Below are 18881 nucleotides of genomic sequence, written 5' to 3' on the forward strand. Positions count from 1 at the left end.
AGACACAAATAATCTTCTGGAAATACTAGGGGACCGAGGGTCTAGTGAGAAGGAGGAACTGAAGGATATCCTTATAAAGCAGGAAATTGTGTTAGGGAAATTGATGGGATTGAAGGCTGATAAATCCCCGGGGCCTGATAGTGTGCATCCCAGAGTACTTAAGGAAGTGGCCATAGAAATATTGAATGCAATGATGATCATTTCCCAACAGTCTATCGACTCTGGATCAGTTCCTATGGACTGTTGGGTAGCTAATGTAACACCACTGTTTAAAAAAGGAGAGAGAAAACGGGTAATTATAGACCGGTTAGCCTGACATCAGTAGTGGGGAAAATGTTGGAATCAATTATTAAAGATGAAATAACAGTGCATTTGGAAAGCAGTGACAGGATCGGTCCAAGTCAACATGGATTTATGAAGGGAAAATCATGCTTGACAAATCTTCTGGAATTTTTTGAGGATGTAACTAGTAGAGTGGACAAGGGAGAACCAGTGGCTGTGGTGTATTTGGACTTTCAAAAGGCTTTTGACAAGGTCCCACACAAGAGACTGGTGTGCAAAATCAAAGCACATGGTATTGGGGGTAATGTACTAACGTGGATAGAGAACTGGTTGGCAGACAGGAAGCAGAGAGTCGGGATAAACGGGTCCTTTTCAGAATGGCAGGCAGTGACTAGTGGAGTGCCGCAGGGCTCAGTGCTGGGACCCCAGCTATTTACAATATACATTAATGATTTAGATGAAAGAATTGAGTGTAATATCTAAACTGGATGCGGTGTGAGCTGTGAAGAGGACGCTAAAAGGCTGCAGAGTGACTTGAACAGGTTAGGTGAGTGGGCAAATGCATGGCAGATGCAGTATAATGTGGATAAATGTGAGGTTATTCACTTTGGTGGCAAAAACACGAAGGCAGAATATTATCTGAATGGTGGCAGATTAGGAAAGGGGGAGGTGCAACGAGACCTGGGTGTCATGCTTCATCAGTCATTGAAAGTTGGCATGCAGGTACAGCAGGCGGTGAAGAAGGCAAATGGTATGTTGGCCTTCATAGCTAGGAGATTTGAGTATTGGAGCAGGGAGGTCTTATTGCAGTTGTACAGGGCCTTGGTGAGGCCTCACCTGGAATATTGTGTTCAGTTTTGGTCTCCTAGTCTGAGGAAGGACGTTCTTGCTATTGAGGGTGTGCAGTGAAGGTTCACCAGACTGATTCCCGGGATGGCAGGACTAACATATGAGGAGAGACTGGATCAACTGGGCCTTTATACACTGGAGTTTAGAAGGATGAGAGGGGATCTCATAGAAACTTACAAGATTCTGATGGGACTGGACAGGTTAGATGCGGGAAGAATGTTCCCGATGATGAGGAAGTCCAGAACCAGGGGACACAGTCTTAGGATAAGGGGTAGGCCATTGAGGACTGAGATGAGGAGAAACTTCTTCACTCAGAGAGTTGTTACACTGTGGAATTCCCTACCGCAGAGAGTTGTTGATGCCAGTTCATTAGATATATTCAAGAGTGAGATAGATATGGCCCTTACGGCTAAAGGGATCAAGGGGTATGGAGAGAAAGCAGGAAAGGGGTACTGAGGGAATGATCAGCCATGATCTCATTGAATGGTGGTGCAGGCTGGAAGGGCTGAATGGCCTACTCCTGCACCTATTTTCTATGTTTCTATGTTTCATAGGCAGTCGAAATGAGGATGACTTTCTTCCACGCCAAAAAAAAGGATGAGAGGGTGTTTCGAATGAAGAACCCGAACTATATCCTCAAGGGTGGAAGATGCCTGTGCGTGGATTTTTTTACGTGTGGTGGCCGTTGCACACCAGCTCTTTTACACTGTTATTGATGATCAGCATCACTACTCACATTTCCCTGTGAATGTTTACCACTCTAATATGGGCAGTATGGGCTCTCTAGTTGGTTATTGCTTGTTAACCAAAGGAGCTCCAGCACAGGCCTGGAAACAAATTTAAAACTGCTTTCAGAGTTACAGAACATAGTTGGGCACAACACTCACCCACAAACAGGCCAGTACTCTGCATCTACACCATAGTGAGTACACTAGTAAAATCCTAAATATGGAGATCTCTGTGTATTTAAAAAAAAATGAAGTCAGTCATCACCATTCTAATCCCACTCCCTCTTCACTTTACAAATACAGGGTACCTGGAAATTCTGCTATTCCGCCAATGTTCAAATAAAGCTGGTTAATGCTCTCACAGTCGATGCAACCTCAACATCTCGAAGAAGAAAATAAACTTTCACTTAAGATAACTGTCAGGCATGCTGCAGAAGGTTCATCTGGAAACATTTTTGCCTCAAGTTTGAGTGCAAAGTCACATTCAATTGCTTTGAACTGCCTTCACTTCCATCATCCATCAAATTTGATTGGTTGATACTGACAACTCCCCAATCCAGGGCATAAAGATGACTTCCTTGTAATAAGCTGACACTTGGGTTAAACCACTGGCTGACATAGAAAAGCACAGAATGTCTTATTTAAAGCCTGATGGATGTTTACTGTCAATTGCCTTGATTTCCCCCTTCCCAACGAGTCATACACCATCAGAGTTTTTGGAAGTAGACCAAGCATTATGAACGTAATCTAAATGCTAGCCCGTTAGACCTGACCATCAACTGCAGAGGTAGGTTAACAGAGCACAACACAGCACACAACATGGAGCCGAACCAAAAAGAATGGAGTGATCAAATCCATCACAGACAGCCTGGTGATATGATTCTCAGATGTTGTAGCTATAAGCACTCTCTCTAGTAGGCTTGCACTTGATGCTATGACCTCTCACCTCTGCCAACCCCACCACTTGCAGCTCCTTAATCAGCCAGCAGAAGCACCGCACCCAGTTAAAAGTGAAACTTTCCATTTCGTAGTCTCGTAAGTGACAATTGTTGGGTCAGTAGAAATGTTTACACATTGAAGCTGAAAACACAGTGGTTCTGAAATTGCCCTTCCGATAAGGCCTCTGACCGCCTGAAAGCAGCGGCCACGGGGCGACGCGGAATGGCCGCCGACTCTCCATGGAAGGGCCGCCGTTTTGTAAATTGCCCTTCTTCAGGAGCGGAGCGGTATCCGAGACCGCTCCGCCCGTTTACCCTCTGCGGTGTGCACGCGCCAACCCCTTACCATCTGGCGGGGACCCCCTCCCCCCTCCTCCCCATGAAATTGCCCTCACGAAATTGCCCCTTATCCGAAATAGCTCCGCGGGAGTGGCCCCGCTGCTGTCCGGTGCTCCCGACAGCAGGTGCACTCTGTGTGAAATGGTGATGCAGCTGCCCTCAAAGGGGAGAGCGCATGGCTGCGGCCGCCATGTTTTTTTTTGTCGGCCAACTGCCAGGTCGGCCCGACAATTGTGCCCCCGGGTTCAGGCAGGCCGCCAACAGGCCACTTGGCACCCCCTCTTGGGCAAATTGGCTGCCGTGTTTTCTACATTACAACAGTGATTACACTCCAAAAATACTTTATTGGCTGTAAAGCGCTTTGAGACATCCGGTGATCATGAAAGGCGCTATATAAATCCAAGTCTTTCTTTTCTTTATAGTTAATAAAATAACTTTTTTCAATACTTGTAGGATTTTATAGATTTTTACACTAGATTATTGTACATATATATTGTTTTACTTTTCTTCCACATGCCTTTCTTAGATTCTCCTTCATCCTCTCGCCCTGGCATGTGGAAAACAGATCGCTGGTATTGCTGTTATTGACTTGGTCTCGGAGAGGTGAAATTGTAACCATTGATTTTTTTTCTTTCCCTCTTGACCTGTGGAGGAATCCCATGGAGTGAACTTTCATCCCACTGCTTTATGGCACAGTTCATTATTATACCTATATTTTATCTACGATAATCATTTTTTGATTTTCTGCAACTCCCCACCCCCACCCGTTCCCTGCCTGAGTTTCAGCTGCAGTGACTGATTTGTAAAATTCTGACCTTGGTAATTGCAAAATGCTGACAAGTTCCCACTTATTGCCTATATGTCTGAGAAAGTGATATTGGACTACTTTCTTGAACCACCATCCACGTTGATACCTGGGAATTTCCTGGTCTCTGTGGCTCACTACACTCACTGGATAAACTCACTGAGTAAGAATCAATGATCCTGATGGCCATCTCACCACCTTGGCTCTCGTCCATAGATTAGTTTGTCAGCATGTAATTTGGTCCAAAATTGAATTGCAATGTAACCAATTAATTTCACCCCAATAATCTCCCAGCCCTGAAGTCAGTGGCCCTAAAATTCCACAGGGGCTCCAACCCATGTCCTGCTCTACGTTTTGCGGGAAAGCAGTGTAAGTTCGGTGGGAGATGGGTGGAAAGCCCGCAGAGAAACGGTGTGGACAATCACTTATGCCATTACTCTGGGAGTTCCAATAATCTCCCTCCAAAGTTAAGGCAGGAGATGGAGAACGCTGTGGAACTTCAGGGACTCATGCTAAAGTTCAGTTCCAAATGGTTCCAGCAGCCTTACAGTTCGCTGTCCAAATGGCCTTTCATCAAATGTGGGCACAGTTGGGGAATGACACCAGATGGCTGCATTGTAGTTGAGCTCAATCCTGTCCTTGCCCAACACACACACACACACACACACACACACACAATCTCCAGTAGATGTCAGAAGTGGATAGCAATGGGTTCGATGCAGAGCAAAAACCCTGCCTCAGGAACATTGAAGCCCAATTGCAGCAGGCCCTCCACATGCCGCTTGTCTGAGATGAGTTCGCCAAGAATGAAACATGGGACCTTCTGGAGATCTGTCTGTCTCAGCTCCATGACAGCTGGTACATTGACGCAAATTCTTGCTGGCGAACTGAACGTCCGTGTAACCTTTCTCATCGAAGAATAGCTTCTCCCCTCACGGACCCAAAGGTCCTCCCTCTGTAACTTGTGGCCCTTTAGAATATGGCAGTTTTGGAGCTGTGTGATTGAGGCATCCAAGACCGATTTATTGGACGGCATTGTTTGAAGGGAGGGAGGATTCCCTGGCGCCGCTTCACCCCGCGGGCTCGCTCAGTCTGACCCCAGTCCGCTCCACGCGTACGCTCAGATCAATTGCCCTGGGATTCATTGACACACAGATCAATGGAGGGTATGGATCTGACTTCTCCTTGGATCTGAAGTGCAGGGTTTCCACAGTTGCTCGGAAGCTCCTCTCCCACCGGAGTGACCTCCTTCTGCCCAACACGTGACCTCTCCCGTCTCTATCCGCCACCAGATTATTCCTCAGATTGAGGTGGGCCATGGGGAGCTGGTATTCTGGGCCTACACCTGGAGGGGCCGTTCATTCACAAAGGCAAGAAGGGCGCTCGCCCCGAGGAGTACCTGCGGACATTTGCGAAGCACCAGCTTCAGGACCTGCTGGACGTGCACGGCTCCCTGGCCAATGTCCGAGTCCTACCTCTGGCCCCCCAAGCTGGAGAGGAGCGAGGGGGTGACCCCGGAGCTGGTCAGCCATGGGATCCGCCGGGTCATTCTGTGGCCAATCGTGTTATGTTCAGAATAACGCCACAAGACTGTGTGCTGTAAGCTCAAACTGATGTGACCTTAGTCTCTTTAATCAAACTCCAGAGTGAAGAATCAGCATGACAACAGCCTTTTATACTTGCTTGCACGAGGTGTGCTGATGACCCTTGGGTCTCCAACGGGTGCTCCCCCTGGTGGCAAGTCTTACACTATTATAAAGTTTGCATACACAACAAATCTGTCCCAGTGTGAAGACACAGTGCGACAGGGCGCCACCTTCATCACCCACCTCTTCAACGCCATGCTGCCCTTTCACCACCGGCACCTGGGGTTTGTGGGCCTATTCACCAGCGACCAGATGCCTGCTGGGCAGCCTGTGTTCGACGGGATGATCGCGGACGGGATCTACACCAATCCTGCAGTGCTGAGGATCGCTAATCGAGCACACCCCAAAGGTCTGGTGCTGCTGACGGACACTATCACAGTGAAGGGGCTTCCCTCAGGCTGACACACCCTGGGTCAGCAGGTGATCGAGATCGATGGGCTGCATGCCTAGGTAGCAGGGACCAAGATGCTGAGTGGCAGCATCACCACGATGGACATAAGAACATACGAAATAGGAGCAGGAGTAGGCCATAAGGCCCCTTGAGCCTGCTCTGCTATTCAATGAGATCATGACTGATCTGATCATGGACGCAGCTGCACTTCCCTGCCCACTCCCCATAACCCCTTATCTCCTTATCGTTTAAGAAACTGTCTATTTCTGTCTTAAATTTATTCAATGTCCCGGCTTCAACAGCTCTCTGAAGCAACGAATTCCACAGATTTACAACTCTCTGCGAGAAGAAATTTCTCCTCATCTCAGTTCTAAATGGGCGGTCCCTTATTCTAAGATCATGCCCTCTAGTTCGAGTCTCCCCCACCAGTAGAAACATCCTCTCTGCATCCACCTTGTCAAGCCTCCTCATAATCTTATACTTTTCATGCGCCACATGTGCGACGGGCACCTCCGAAATGTGGCAGGCTGCTCCGTGGAGGCAGCACTGGAAGCTGCCTCACTCCATTCCGCTCAGCTCCTGGGGATCGAGCACGCAAAGGGAATGCTGGACTACGGCACGGATGCAGGTCCAGGTTGGTGATTGGAGCGTGGGCAAGTACAGCAGGACTGGCGAGGTTGGGGCGAAGGAGCGACGAGAGATTGTAGAGTGACATGATCGGAGCCCAGGAGAGGAATGGGTTCGGGGCCCAGAAGAGGCGAGGGTGCAAGGGCAGCACGGGCCAGCCCACACTGTGATATGTGTGCGGACAAGGTCGTGCAGCAGAGCTGGTCTCCAGTTGTCCTGGTTAATCCTTGCCATTGGACCAAGACCTAGCTTTGTCAAGCCTGTGTGGTGGCTGGTGTGCAACAGCCACAATATGTTTAAAAAATCCACGCACAGGCTTCTTCCACCCTTCAAGATTCAGTTCAGGACCTAGAATTTTAGATCCTTCATTGAAACACCTGTGAACTTTATGACGTGGAAGCAAGTCACCTTCAATTCAAGGGACTGCCTATGATGACGATGCCTGTTTGTTCGTCGTTGTTTTTCAGTGTTGACAGAAGTATCATTCGCTCCTCTGAACTGTTCCGTGACTGAACTGTTATTTCTATTCTTTAAACACCAATTACTTTTCGAACAGGTCCTGAAATTAACAACATCCTCTAGTGAGTGACACTCGGCTGGATGTCTTGCACTGAGGGTGTTGAATAATTTAGCTGGAAGTCATTTCTGATAAGTGCAACAGGACGTAGAGCCGGAACAGTTCACGAGGTGAAATTGAATTCTATTTTGTTCATGTTATTGAGGTGACATTTTTTTGGTGGGACTTTTTGAGTGATGTTGCGATCTTAAAAACAAACTATCCCTCGCTGTCATTCAGGGAAATAAAGCAGCAGTCTGCAAGGAAAGGAAAGGGACGAAAGTCATCCTCCTTCCTTGTCCCTTTTCCCAGTTTTATTTCCTGAAAGCAGTGCCTAATGTTGGCGTGTAGTTGCTGCCCTCTGGTATCCTCGGGTAAAATGGCCATTCTTGATATGTGAGGCAGTGAGTGTGAGCAGATTTGTTGAACATAGGAGCTTCAGTACTGGGTCTGGACTCATCTCACCATTCACAGCAGGAGTCACTGAATAACAAATAGGAACCCAAACTGATTCTGATTTTACTTTCCACGTGTACTGACTTTCACGTTCCGTCACTCTTGCCCCTCCCCACATCCGTGTTACTCAGTGCAGGCTGAGGACTATACCTAGGACTTACTGCTCTGTATGATTTAATACCTTGCCATGATATTTGCCCTCTCATCATCATCATCATAGGCAGTCCCTCGGAATCGAGGAAGACTTGCTTCTACTCCTAAAGTGAGTCCTTTGGTGGCTAAACAGTCCAATGCGAGAGCCACAGACCCTGTCACAAGTGCGGCAGACATTCGTCAGGGGAAGGGGGGAGGGGGGGACTGATTTGCAGCATGCTCCTTCTGTTGCCTGCGCCTGACCTCTTCATGCTCACGGCGTTGAGATTCGGCCAGGGACTCCCAGATGTCAGTGGTGATGTCGCACTTTACCAGGGAGGCTTTGAGGGTGTCCTTGTAATGTTTCCGCTGCCCACCTTTGGCTCGTTTGCCGTGAAAGAGCTCTGCATAGAGCAATTGCTTAGGGAGCCTCGTGACTGGCATATGAACTAAGCTGATCGAATGTGGTCAGTGCTTCAATGCTAGGGATGTTAGCCGAAACAAGGACACTGATGTTGGTGTGCCTGTCTTCCCACAGGATTTGCAGGATCTTGCGGAAACATCGTTGGTGATATATCTCCAGCGACTTGAGGTGTCTTCTGTACATCGTCCATGCCTCTGATCCATACAGGAGGGCGGGTATTACTGCAGCTCTATAGACCATGAGCTTGGTGGTAGGTTTGAGGGCCTGGTCTTCGAACACTCTTTTCCTCAGGCGGCCAAAGGCTGCATTGGCGCACTGGAGGTGATGTTGAATCTCCGCATCAATGTCTGCCTTTGTTGATAAAAGGCTTCCGAGGTATGGGAAGTTGTCTATGTTGTCCAGGGCCATGCCGTGAATCTTGATGACTGGGGGGCAGTGTTGTGCGGCAAGGAGAGGCTGGTGGAGGACCTTTGTCTTACGGATGTTAAGTGTAAGGCCCATGTTTTCATATGCCTCAGTGAATACATCGACTATGTCTTGGAGTTCAACCTCAGAATGTGCACAGACGCAGGCGTTGTCCGCGTACTGCAACTCAACGGCAAAGGTTGGAGTGATCTTGGACCTGGCCTGGAGGCAGCGTAGGTTAAACAGCTTCCCACTGGTTTTGTAGTTGAGTTCCACTCCAGCGGAGAGCTTGTTAACAGTGAGGTGAAGCATGGCAGTGAGGAAGATTGAGAAGAGGTTGGAGCGATGACACAGCCCTGTTTGATCCCGGTCCGGACGTGGATTGGGCCTGTAATGGAACCGCTAATAAGGATCACAGCCATCATGTTGTCATGGAGCAGGCGAAGGATGTTGACAAACGTTTGGGGGCATCCAAAATGGAGGAGGACGCTCACATAAGCCCTCACGGTTGACAGTGTCAAAGGCCTTTGTAAGATTGAAAAAGGCCATGTATAAGGGCTGGCGCTGCTCCCTGCATTTTTCCTGCAGCTGTCATGCTGCAAAGATCATGACTGTTGTGCCCCGTAGAGGACAAAATCTGCACTGTGATTCCGGGAGGAGCTCCTCGGACACAGGGAGAAGACGGTTGAGGAGAACTCTAGCAACAACCTTCCCAGTGGCTGATAGCAGGGAGATTCCTCTAAGGCATCACAGTATAACCATCAAGACCACTGGTTAAGAAGCACCAAATGGTTGAGGTTGCTAAGCAAAGTTTAACAAATGGTGCAGAAACAGGCCTCAATCGCAACGCTGTACAGTATGTTAGTTATAGGTTGAGCTCTGAGCATACTGCAGTACAGTTTTACTTTCACATCTGCATTCTTACACAAATGTGTGCACCAGTCAGTAAGGTCAGGCCTGGACTAACTTTGGAGCTGGAAGTCTTGAGTTATAGACTGCCCCTACTGTCTGATGACCAGTGGTTGTTGTGTTTCTCAGATTTATATGAGCCGAGCAGGGCTCTTCAAGCCAGCTTTCTCAGTCTTACCGTAGGACATCTTTGCCCTCTTTCCAAAGCACTCTCTGCACTTGGGGTTCTTTCCTCGTTGTTTTCTGAGGATTCGTGTTGCTGCTGCCTTGACACCTGGACTCAGTTCTCCCTCCTGCTCCACAAACAGCCATACTTAGGTATCTCAATCTTTGATCTCATTTGATCTGATCTAATCTAATCTAATCTAATTTAATCTAATCCAAGCTAACTAACTAATTCTCTATCTCTTTCTCTCTCTTTCTATCTCTATCTCTTTCTATTTCTATCTCTCACTATCTCTATATTTATATTTATATTTCTGGCTAATCTAATCGAATTGAATCTAATCTAATCCAACTAACTAACTATCTATTTCTTTCTATCTATCTCTCCATCTGTATTTGTTTCTCTCTATCTATATTTATCTTTATCTATATTTCTATCTATCTTTTCTAATCTATCACCTTTTTTCTCCCTCATATCTTTTTTCGGCACTCCAAAGAGTCATGCAGCAGATGACTTTGTCTGCACTCAACTGATGGCCATCTTCGTTATTGTCCCCTTGATGGATATTTGCAAAGACAGATTGTGGCTGATGCTGCAGCTGAGTATTCTGGGCTGGGCTGGGCTGGGCGCTACTCCTGCATGGACACACCAAAGATTCCTACTACAAGGAGAGTCTGGAAAATCAACATTTTGTTCTAAAATCAGAATCTGTGATATGTTCTCTCATAGCCAGGGTGTATACATCGTGTTGTTCCAGCAGAATTTGATAGGATCACTGGCTTCTCAGATCCCCCCCTCCAACTCTACGCTTCCCCGTGAAAAACAAATTGGACTTATTTAGTGGTCACTCATCTCATTGCTATGTTTTAAGATCTTGGCACATTTGGCTGCATAAATCACTGTATTTCAGTACTGTATAGTCCATTATATCTGAAGTGCTTTGGGATTTTATTGAGAGCTGTGATAAGGTGAAATATAAATGGCAGTCTTTTTCTTCCATCAATGATGGAAGAGCTGGTCACAAAGCCTGGCTGGTACAGTGACATTTAACAACATTAGAAAGCTTGGAAACAAGAAAAGGTCATCTCATTGAGTCAGCTGCCTCCCCGGACAATGTGCAATCTACCCTTATCACAGACTCTACCCCACATATTTAATATTATATGTGAAAGGCCGACATGTAATCTCTGAACCTCAAAGGGAATCTGTTCAGAATCTGTGTCCATCCCTCACACCTTTACTTGTGTCAGCACTCTCAGTGGGTATCACTCTCCCCTCGGAGTTGGAAGGTTGTGGGTTCAAGTCCTACTCCAGAGACTTGGGCACAAAAAAATCTAGGCTTACACTCCAGTGCAGTGCTGAGGGAGCGCTACACTGTCGGAGGTGCCGTCTTTCGGATGAGACGTTAAACCGAGGCCCAATCTGCTCTCTCAAGAAGATGTATAGGATCCCACAGCACTCTTTTGAAGAAGATCAGGGGAGTTATCCCCGGTGCCCTGGACAATATTTATCCCTCAATCAACATAACAAAAATAGATTATCTGGTCATTATCACATTGCTGTTTGTGTGAGCTTGCTGTGCGCAAATTGGCTGCCGTGTTTCCTACATTACAACAGTGACTACACTCCAGAAGTACTTAATTGGCTGTAAAGTGCTTTGAGACATCCGTGAAAGGTGCTATATAAATCCAAATCTTTTTTTTTCTTTCTAGTATTCAAAGCCAGGTGGCTAGACTCTTTGGAGGAATCTTCCCTCCCTTTTCCAATCTATTGCAGTCCAATGGAAAATTTGATCATTCCCATCTGCACTGATCCTTTCACTATAACTTGACCAATTGACACCTGACCAGTCCCTTTGAGGCAAGCTGACCTTTTCAGTGCTGCATTCAGCTTACAGTGCTGTTGGTTCCTGACACTGATGTGTTACTGGTTCCCGACACTGCCGGTGTTACTGGTTCCTGACACTGCCGGTGTTACTGGTTCCTGACACTGACGGTGTTACTGGTTCCTGACACTGACGGTGTTACTGGTTCCTGACACTGACGGTGTTACTGGTTCCTGACACTGATGGTGTTACTGGTTCCTGACACTGACGGTGTTACTGGTTCCTGACACTGATGGTGTTACTGGTTCCTGACACTGACGGTGTTACTGGTTCCTGACACTGACGGTGTTACTGGTTCCTGACACTGATGGTGTTACTGGTTCCTGACACTGATGGTGTTACTGGTTCCTGACACTGACGGTGTTACTGGTTCCTGACACTGATGGCAGTGTTACTGGTTCCTGACACTGATGGCAGTGTTACTGGTTCCTGACACTGATGGTGTTACTGGTTCCTGACACTGCCGGTGTTACTGGTTCCTGACACTGACGGTGTTACTGGTTCCTGACACTGACGGTGTTACTGGTTCCTGACACTGATGGCAGTGTTACTGGTTCCTGACACTGACGGTGTTACTGGTTCCTGACACTGACGGTGTTACTGGTTCCTGACACTGACGGTGTTACTGGTTCCTGACACTGATGGCAGTGTTACTGGTTCCTGACACTGACGGTGTTACTGGTTCCTGACACTGACGGTGTTACTGGTTCCTGACACTGATGGTGTTACTGGTTCCTGACACTGACGGTGTTACTGGTTCCTGACACTGATGGTGTTACTGGTTCCTGACACTGATGGCAGTGTTACTGGTTCCTGACACTGACGGTGTTACTGGTTCCTGACACTGATGGTGTTACTGGTTCCTGACACTGATGGCAGTGTTACTGGTTCCTGACACTGACGGTGTTACTGGTTCCTGACACTGACGGTGTTACTGGTTCCTGACACTGATGGTGTTACTGGTTCCTGACACTGACGGTGTTACTGGTTCCTGACACTGACGGTGTTACTGGTTCCTGACACTGACTGTGTTACTGGTTCCTGACACTGATGGTGTTACTGGTTCCTGACACTGATGGCAGTGTTACTGGTTCCTGACACTGACGGTGTTACTGGTTCCTGACACTGACGGTGTTACTGGTTCCTGACACTGACTGTGTTACTGGTTCCTGACACTGATGGTGTTACTGGTTCCTGACACTGATGGCAGTGTTACTGGTTCCTGACACTGACGGTGTTACTGGTTCCTGACACTGATGGTGTTACTGGTTCCTGACACTGATGGCAGTGTTACTGGTTCCTGGCACTGACTGTGTTACTGGTTCCTGACACTGATGGTGTTACTGGTTCCTGACACTGACGGTGTTACTGGTTCCTGACACTGACGGTGTTACTGGTTCCTGACACTGACGGTGTTACTGGTTCCTGACACTGACGGTGTTACTGGTTCCTGACACTGACGGTGTTACTGGTTCCTGACACTGATGGTGTTACTGGTTCCTGACACTGACGGTGTTACTGGTTCCTGACACTGATGGTGTTACTGGTTCCTGACACTGACGGTGTTACTGGTTCCTGACACTGATGGCAGTGTTACTGGTTCCTGACACTGATGGTGTTACTGGTTCCTGACACTGACGGTGTTACTGGTTCCTGACACTGACGGTGTTACTGGTTCCTGACACTGATGGCAGTGTTACTGGTTCCTGACACTGATGGCAGTGTTACTGGTTCCTGACACTGACGGTGTTACTGGTTCCTGACACTGACGGTGTTACTGGTTCCTGACACTGACGGTGTTACTGGTTCCTGACACTGATGGCAGTGTTACTGGTTCCTGACACTGATGGCAGTGTTACTGGTTCCTGACACTGACGGTGTTACTGGTTCCTGACACTGACTGTGTTACTGGTTCCTGACACTGATGGTGTTACTGGTTCCTGACACTGATGGCAGTGTTACTGGTTCCTGACACTGATGGTGTTACTGGTTCCTGACACTGACGGTGTTACTGGTTCCTGACACTGATGGCAGTGTTACTGGTTCCTGACACTGATGGCAGTGTTACTGGTTCCTGACACTGATGGTGTTACTGGTTCCTGACACTGATGGCAGTGTTACTGGTTCTGACACTCATGGTGCTGCGGAGTGAATCAGGTAGAACTGCTGTCCCCAATACTGCAAGGAACCACCTCACGGGAGGGGCGTGCTTCTTTCCACGTGCCATCGGAGACAGCAGAGCCGAAGCAGCAGTCATCAACGGGCTGGGCTCCTGCCAATTGGCTTTTTACAGACCGTGGGTGGGCTATGCATTCAGCCTTCCCATTGCAGACCAGCAACACGAGTCTTACGCCTCTGCCGAGATCTTTCCTACGCAGATATAGCAGCTAGAAAATTGTTGACATCGCTTAGACATGTGCAGTTTTTGTCTTGCTGTTGTTCGATGGATTCGTAGAATGGCATAGAAATGACAGTAGTGAAACACAGTTAGTCCTCACCAGACCGTGTTGGTGTTTATCAGCAGTAGTGCTGTTCCCATTTCTATTTTCCTATTTTACTACAACCGGGGAAAACTCCAGAGCACTGCATGCCTGGACTAATGAAACCAGTTCAATTACATGTAGCTGTGTGCAATATAAAAGCACTAGATTGAAATAAGGATCTTTCATTTTTACAGTGCCTTTCATCATCTCCAGACTTCCCAAAGCGCTTTGCAACCAATAAAGTACTATTGAAGTGTAGTCAATGTTGAAATGTAGTCAAATGTGGCACAGCAAAGTCCCACAAATAGCATTGGGATAAGCGACCAAATAATCTGTGATGCTGGTGGAAGGATTAATGTTGGTCAGCGCACCAGGAAACCCCTGCTATGCTTTTGAATAGTGCTATGTGATCTTTTATCTCCGACGAGGGAAGACTGTACCTCATCCAAAAGACAGCACCTCAGACATTGCAGCACTCCCTCAGAGATGCACTGAAGTGTCAAGCTGGATTTTGTGTTTGAGTCTCCGGAGTTGGGCTTGAACCACAACCTTCTCACTCAGAGGCCAGCGAGCAACGGCTGATACGATAACAAAAAAACAATGCACAAAAGCAAAATACTGCGGGTACTGGAATCTGACATAAAAACAGAAAATGCTGGAAATCTCAGTGGGTCAGGCAGCATCTGTAGAGAGAGAAACAGAGTTAATGTTTCAGGTCTGTGACCCTTCGTCAGAACTGGAAAAGTTCGAGATGTAACACATTTTTTTAAAAGTGCAGGGCAGTGAAAGGGCGAGGGGAGGAAAGAACAAAAGGGAAGGTCCACTCCCACTCTGACCTCTCCGTCCTCGGCCTCCTACACTGCTCCAATGAAGCTCAACGCAAGCTCCAGGAACAGCATCACATCTTTCGTTTAGGCACTTTTACAGCCTTTTGGACTCAACATCGAGTTCAACAATTTCAGACCATAACCTCTGCCTATATTCTTTTTCCCTTTCCTCTTTTTTTTACAAATCGCCTTCTTTTTTTTTCTCTTTCCCAGGGCAGCTGGTGATGATTCCGCCCTTCACACCCTATCTAGACTCATCTTTTGTTTCTTAACTTGTGCCATTACCATCTCATTTTTGCCCATCATCCCATTTGTCTCTTAATTTCTTCTACCTTCCACCCGATCACAGACCTTCCCGTTTGTACGTTCCTTCCCTCCTCCTTTCACTGCCCCAGCACTTCTTTAATAATCTGTTCCACCTCAAACTTTTCCAGTTCTGACGAAGGGTCACAGCTCTGAAACGTTAACTCTGTTTCTTTCTCCACAGACCGGCTGAGATTTCCAGCATTTTATGTTTTTATAACAGACTACTACATATTGGTCAGACCATTTCGATTTGTGGGACCTTGCTGAACATATGAAATAGTGTACCCAAGGAGGACGTGGATATAGATACTGTGGAAAAATTTAAGGGAGAACTGGACAGAAATTTGAGGAAGTAGGCAAGTGAGGGCTACTAGTTAATGGGACTGCTCAGATGGACTGCTGAGTCTTTTCTGGTCCTGTACATCCCTATGTACTCCTTGTAACACCTTGCCATTTCTCATTCTCACTATATATGATGGGTGATGTGCATGACACAGACAGTATCATTGTGTATATGCAGTGAGCTGATAGGACAGTGTTAACAATGGTACTCTACTCATAATGTCACTGTATAAGTAAAATAGACTGACGGGTATTGTGCAACACATTGACATTTCCTACTGTTACTGCATAACCACAACAGGGAGAAGTGACTCAGTAACATTTCTCACATTGTCACTGTATAAATGCAATAGGCTGATTGGTACGGTGTGACACACACATTTATCACTGAGCAAATGCAATGGGGTGATAGGACAGTGTCAACACTGGTCCTCTCCTCATATTGTCACTACTTAATGTCGATGGACTGACGGGTATCGTATGACACACTGATATTGCTCAGTGCAGTATTTCAAACATAATAGGCTGATGGATATGGTATGATACACTGATATTACTCACATTCCCACTGTGTAAGTATAATAAGTTGATGAGTACAGTGTGACACACTGGCATTTGTTACTGTATAATTTGAATGATGGGTACCCTATGATAGAAGCACGATAGGGAATGAGATCATGAGTTGAGTTCTGAGTTCTGGTAAGTCGATCAAACTTTAGTAATAATGTAGCAGCCCATGCCTGCCAACAGCCGGACCTTGACTACATTCAGGTTTGGGCTGGCAACTGGCAAATAACATTCACGCCCCCATAACCTCCAGGTAATGACCATGACCAACAAGGAAAAGTCCAAGTTCCCTCTGACCTTCAATGGAACCAACATCACCGTGTCTCCCACCATCAAAGCCTTGGGGAGACACAGTTGGCCAGTAGCTTAGCTGAAAGCCAGATCAACACCATGGGTGCAAAAGCAGGGCAGAGAATGGGTATTCTGTGATGAGTGGCTCATCTCCTGCCCTCCTCAAACATCTCTCCACCATTTGCAAGATTGAAGTCAGAAGTGTCATGGAATACTCACCACTTGCCTGGTTGGGTGCAGCACACATCAGCACTCAAGAAGTTTAATATCATCCCAGAAGAGCAGGTGCGTGATTGACATATGTTAGTGGATTTGCTCCGTGGTTACCGTCGCAACAAAGGGTCCGGCGGCGATAACTCCACTTGTGATTCATGCACACATGGTTTTACGTAAGTTCACAAATCCTTGCACAACCTGCTTCAGCTCTCCAGGCCCTCCATGTGGCTGTGTGGATCCTGACCCTTCTGAGAATGCTCCAACTTATAAGGGAAACTGGTTCTATTCCCATACTATAACACAACTTTGATTTGTGCCTACATATTACACATGTTGCATGTTTAGATGAGGCCACATTTTTAGGTGTTTACCCGGCTTGTAATATTTTGCCTTTTGCCTCCTGATCTATTAGCTTTGTTTATAGTACAGTAAGTGTGTAGGCCAAACTTTATCTTAAACTGTGGTATGTGGTGTCTTGGCAACTAGTCTCTTATCAGGTTATGAGTCTTTTTCTCGACCAGGTTGTTTATCAATCTGTGTCCTTGCATTTCCAAACTGCCTGTTGTTCATGCATGGAGACAGTTTATGATTTTCCTTTTGCTCCCCTATTGGTAACTCTAAAAATCTAAGTGAAAGAATGCTGGGATAGGTTAACCATTTAAATCATCTTAAAACAGTCTAACAACATCCTGAACATTATATCACCCCTTTTACCTCTGGTGCACTGTGGCTGTGGTAGTTACAATCTACAGGATGGACTGCAGTAACTTGCCAAGGTTGTTTCAATAACGCCTCCCTCCCTTGCACAAGAACAGCAACCTCATGGGAACATCATCACCAGTAGGTTCCACTCCAAGTCACATACCGTTTGTTGCCATTCCTTCATCGTCACTGGGTCAGAATCCTGGAATTCCCTACCTATCAGCATTGTGGGAGCAGCATCAGCACAAGAAATGCAGTGAATATCAAAGAAAAAACCCGCCCCTTCTCTGGGCAAGAAGAAATGGGCAATAAATGCAGCCTTGCCGGTGACAATAACTTTAAAAATCTAATAGCGAATGCCTCTCTAGTAATAGTATACCAAAGTGAATGGGAAAGAATGGACCTCTAATTTAAAAAAAACCCTTTTGCTATCTAATTAAAATTCTTGACATTTCTGCCCTTCTTTCCAGCAACTCAAAAAACATGATGGCACAGTCCAAAATTAGAGAGATAACAACCCCTTAACTTCATTAATTAATTCATCATGCATTCATTCTATCTAATCAGGTTCAATTTGAACCTTCGGTCTCAGAGGTGAAAGGATGGTTTTGAAATGGTGTATGTCACAATATCTCTGTATGAGAGAGCAGCCCCACCTCCACTGTCCACACAGCAGGAACCCAGGCTGCAGAGGTGGTATAAATCGGTCTCATTACCTTCAGTGTTTTGAAAGCTTAGGTGCCCATGAGTTGAATGTTACAAAGCGTACAGCATATTCCATTTGTAATAGAAAGTACAGATTGAATTGCTTACATGATTTATTTGCTGACCTTATTCTCCTCATTATATCACTTTGAATAGAGCATTCATTTCAAGGAGCTTTCCTCAGGTTCGATCCTGTATAGTAGAGTGTGCAAACTAAAGTCCTGCCCTATTTATCCATTGTGATGAATTTTTGGCCCACTCTTTGGGAATATTGGAGGCTTGGAACTGAATCTCTGTTGTTGGATTAATGGATACTCATTGTAGGACTGATGGTAGTTTCCTTTTTTGTTACAATGTTAATTCTCTCACAAAGCAGGAAGTGCCCAGTAACAAATCTGTTGTGAATGGTGAGATGGAAACCACTTTTTGCAGAGCCCAGAACAGAACGAGTCTGCAAATTTTCCCATTGGCTTGTGTTGCATTTTTGTTTTATTTAATTTCTTCCATCTTAGTTGTGCTTGAGGTGCATGATTTGTGGGTGTGTTATGTGTGTTTTCTCTTCTCTGGGGGTGTTCATGACTGTGTCCCTGTCGGTAGCTATGGGTGAATTTCATGGCAATGAGCATCAGTATTTTGTATGTGTTGGTGATTCTGTATGTGATTCTAAGGGAGTGAGTTAGTATTGGTGACTATGCCAGCTGTGTCAGCTGCGGTTTAGTGAGTAGCACTCTCGCCTCTGAGTCAGAAGGTTGTGGATTCAAGTCTCTTGACCACACAAAATCTAGGCTGACACTGCAGTGCAGTGCTGAGGGAGTGCTGCACTGTCGGAGGTGCCGTCTTTTGGATGAGACGTGAAACCGAGCCCCAGTCTGCTCTCTCAAGTGGACGTAAAAGATCCCATGGC

The 18881-nt window shown here is 46.5% G+C and overlaps 1 protein-coding gene and 1 pseudogene across 1 annotated transcript in view; both read left to right on the forward strand.

The window, feature by feature from the left end:
* astn1 (astrotactin 1) overlaps window positions 1-18881 on the forward strand; it is a 3463295-nt gene that overhangs the window by 230583 nt on the left and 3213831 nt on the right. The gene's annotated exons all lie outside the window — the stretch shown is intronic.
* The window catches only part of LOC139268350 (N-acetylglucosamine-6-phosphate deacetylase-like), a 33538-nt pseudogene that overhangs the window by 9407 nt on the left and 5250 nt on the right, over window positions 1-18881 (forward strand).

The sequence above is a fragment of the Pristiophorus japonicus genome, chromosome 8 (genome assembly GCF_044704955.1).
Source record: "Pristiophorus japonicus isolate sPriJap1 chromosome 8, sPriJap1.hap1, whole genome shotgun sequence".
Lineage (NCBI taxonomy): Eukaryota > Metazoa > Chordata > Chondrichthyes > Pristiophoridae > Pristiophorus > Pristiophorus japonicus.